The sequence below is a fragment of the Buceros rhinoceros genome, unplaced genomic scaffold (assembly GCF_000710305.1).
Source record: "Buceros rhinoceros silvestris isolate BGI_N320 unplaced genomic scaffold, ASM71030v1 scaffold2013, whole genome shotgun sequence".
NCBI classification, from domain to species: Eukaryota; Metazoa; Chordata; class Aves; order Bucerotiformes; family Bucerotidae; genus Buceros; species Buceros rhinoceros.
Genome location: NW_010404191.1, coordinates 16,946 through 21,365, shown reverse-complemented (window position 1 = coordinate 21,365; position 4,420 = coordinate 16,946).

Genomic DNA, 4,420 nt, shown 5'->3' with positions numbered 1-4,420 from the left:
CTAAGAAGGCGAAACAGCATGAGGTCGGATTTTGACATTGGCATCAGACAGATTGCTTTGACAAGGTTTGACGTGACGTTCAGCGAATGCTGTTTAAATGGCACAACACACTAGCAAAGCCCTTTCCCTTCACACAGATTAGACAGTTGAATGTTATTGTCCCATCAGCTATAACTTACCTGTTGAAAGAAGTCAGGAGATTAATTCCTTTCTGATTCAAACTATACATGCACTCTCCACAATCAGGGTTGCATGATATAGAAAATTTTTGCAATATCAAAAAACATGCACACCTACAGACATGGCAAGAAACCAAAACATGTCATATATCAGAGATTTCCTGGCCAGCCGTGGTCTTGGAAGATAACTGTTCCCTACAGTGGCACATTGCTATTAAGAAGCTGAGCCTCAAATGTGACTAAATTTGTGAATGTGATTTGGTAATTCAAATATATTTTCTCTACGTGGTCACTTAATACAGCAAGATGAAGGCAATTGGAAAAACTGATTTTAAATGAGAAATGTACCTCCACATTTTAAACATCAGCCTGGAAATATCCAGGTTTAAATATTTCTTCCATATCCTTTCTTACGAAAAAGTGACAAAACAGCTGAACATAATTAATTGGGGAAGATAGGAACAGAGTATGATAAACAGGCTGAAAAATATTGTATACTGATCTAATCTGTTGTGTCTTCCAAGTGTTCCAGGACTGAGGCAGGAGACTCGGTATGGAGCAAGGTATCATTATAAGGAGGCTTTATGCTCAGTATTTGTGGAGTCAATCCCTCTATAAATCATGTGACGTGCTTTCTGATAAGATGATAAATATTTTGGTTACAGTAAAATGCTTAGAAAAAGAAAACTATAGATTCACATCTGGGAGTTACAACTTGGATTCTGAGAGCTGTGTTCATATTTTGAAGTAGTCATGAGGATGACTCCAAAGAGATTAACTTCTACGATTCTACAAAGCTATAATTCTCACTAATGTACAAATGTCAAAATACAAGCCTCAGGCTCTAAAGTAAAAAAATGCTTAATGGGCCAAGATACTGAATTCTTAATAGTCCACTAAAAGCAATGAACTACAAAATGTCTGAAAACCACATCATCCACACAGCAAGGAAAACCACGAACACAGCTTGCTACCACTTACACAGATAAAACCAAATCTTCACCTGGGTCATATTTTTATTTCAAAATCCTGTGCTGTTGCATATAACGAATGGGAAAAATAATGAAGTGAAATGTGGAGATAAACTTATAGGAACACAAACTGCTTAATAAAATATAATGAGAATTGTTCATGGAATAAAGCAGTTGAAATTATCTGACAATGAAAGGACATGAGAAATAAAGACTATAAATTTATATTACAAATTTTTCCATAGGATTCTATGAATTAGGATTTGAAATACCAGATTTGCTCATAACTTTTCCCAGTCAGAATTAATCATTTTGTTTGCAGCAATTTACTTAAATACAAACTGTGCAGAATGACTAAAAAGTGATGTTCAGAAGGCAGTAAAGCCAGCTGCTCACTGCCAAAATAGATTGTCTTTTCCTAAAATTTAGCCCCTTTCATTTACCAGCCATCATTCAAAAGCATGATCTTGCTTTTGCTTATTAGAACAGATCTGGTTTTAAGCTCAGTTCCTCTGAATACAGCAGCAGTAACTACAAATAAATGCAGTTCCCCCTGATTTTCTCCCATACAAATATAACAGCATGCACTTGTGTCTTTAGAAAGCTTCTAGAAAGGATGGAACAGGACATTATTTTTGTTTTTCTATCAATGTATGCCTTCACAATGCTATCATGGCATAGGATGCTGACTATGACAGTACGAACCTCTTGGGTAAGACAAACCAAGTCACCACTTCTTTGTATTGGCAATGAAGAAGGACAAAACTGGAAGGTTTTTGAGATCTGAGAAAATCATTAACAGCCCTTTGTAAAAAAACAAAACAAAACAAACAGCCTTGTTGACAAAATGCATCTAGCTACTGTCCCAGGTTCATCACATCCTGCTCGCACAGCTTCAGAAGAAAGTTTTCCAGGGAGCAGTATGGCCGTCATCAACAACTCGCTTTAATTAAAAAGACCAGCAGGAAGAGCCTAGCTCAATACCACTGAAGTGCTGGGGTTTGGAAATCAAGTCTAATTTCCACTGGTGAGAGTTTCACTACTGAGTGCAGTTGTACCGCAGTCACTCACTTGGTCAGTAAAGCCAAATGCACGTGAACAAAGCAGCAAGCCCAAAGGAAATTGAATCTCAGCAGCCTGGGCTCACACAGAGATCCATTTCAGCTGTCACTATAGGAGTATTTTCTTTTTATTGTCTGACCTTTGGGTTCATGAATGTTTAAAATCAAAGCAATTTAAACATGACTTCATTGATCTGACTGATAGCCATGGGGTCTAAGGAAAAGGGTTTCTGGCAAGAGGCTGATTTCTCTTTTCTTAAGGAGTAACTGCTAAATACCTTTTGCTGGAAAAAAAAGATGTTACAAAGAAAATCTTTGAGAGAAATCTGAGTCTAATCAACAAAAAGAGAAAAAAAGTACTGAGAAGTAACAGAAGACTGGTAATAAAAAAGTTCTTTACCTAAAACCCAATTACATACTGTAACTGGTCTTGCTCATCAGGACATGTTACTCATATTTTCAAAACTTTGTAGGCTTCAAATCACCAGTTTAGCAGACAAGAAACAAACAAAAGATGAGAAAATTTACATTGCTCCATGACAACTCTGCTGACTGAGGAAGAACTAGCAATTGCTTTGATAATTGAATCCATAATTTCTTCTAGCAATTTATTTTATTTTGTTTTATTGGGATGGCTACATCCTGCATTGATGGTAATAACATATTTTTAGCAATACCAGCTCCCACAGTCAGCAGATCAGCTTTCTACATCAAGACCTCCTTCCTGCTCCACTAAGTGTGCTGACACACATGATTTGCTCAGTCTTTTCGGCATCTACTTTATGGTGACATTTAGAACCTGGACTCAGAGGAAGTTTATGACTTTCAACCGATTACAGAATGATTATTCCAGAGAGAGAAACTCATACATTCATAACTGCCATGGAGATACCCACAGTTAACTAGATTAATACCATCTTTTTGCTTAAAAAAGTGCTACAATCCTACAATACAATCTCAATACAGAAACAAAGAAAGAAGCCTAGCGTGTTCATATTTTTCATATGCATCTGTTACTGGCCACAGTTGGAGACATTATCAAAATCTAAGTGTACCTTTCCTCTGACACAATATAGCCATTGAGTTCTTTATAACTGTGGGAACAGTACACAAAAGGCCAAGATGTTTGTCACGTGAGATTGCTATGTTATGTCTAGGAGTGGAGATTCTTTGAGCTGGCATGAATAATGGCTGAAGGAGGGCGTCTTGTGAGAGTAAGTCGGCTCTGTTTTGGCTAAGCAAAGAAAGTAAGCAAATGTTGAAGGTCCCAGCGTCTGAGCAAAGACTGTTGCCTTATTAACTGCAAAATCAATATTAGAAATCACACCCTTCAATATGCTAATGAACCCAAAGCAGTACATGCTAAACGTATATGACTATGTTACTCTCCACTCAAATCACGCTAAACATCACCTAAGAGGCAGAGACAGAGTTATGCTATAAAAAGCAAGGAGATGTAATACCTGGCTGGGGGAAAAAGACTGAAGACCTAGCAAGGATGGTCGACGGGCTGTACTCCTCTTCCTCCACACAAGACAGGGACGCCTTCTTGGTAAGAATTGTGACTTCACCATACGATTAAAATACCCAGGACAGCTTTCTTTCTGCTGGCATTACTATTATATATTAGTTACATTACTATTACTATTAGTGCCTACTGCACCAAGTGCATTTATCGATGGCAATTCTCAATCTATTATACCTGCCACTTTAGCAAACTTATTATTTCTATTGCCTTTGAAAATTGTTTCAGTGCAAGTCTTTCAGCCTCTGGCATCAAAAGTGAACTCCTGCCTTTAACGTGACAACAAGTACCAAATAAATATCTCAGAGTCTCCTTGTATTTGTTATAGTTGCTGCTTTTGGTGCTTAAACAAAGAGCTCACTCCTGGAGGGAGGGTCAGTGCTTACGCTGTGGAAGAGGGAAGGGCCTGTGTTTCACCAATACCCTTATGGGAGGGAGAGGGTGGAATTTTGTTATATTGCCATACTTAACACATGCAGCTTAATGCTGTTTAAGATTGCCAGGCTCTTTTGAGCAGCTAGGAAACTGTTAACATTTATTAGTTTTGTTTAGGCATGAGTAGGTCAATTATCTGTTAACGGATAACTATAAAACCTGAAAACTCTGCTTAACAGATCTCCTTTTTCTTTGATTCTCCTTTCTCCTTTGACATTTTGACTAATCGTTTGACAGCTTGTGAAATGG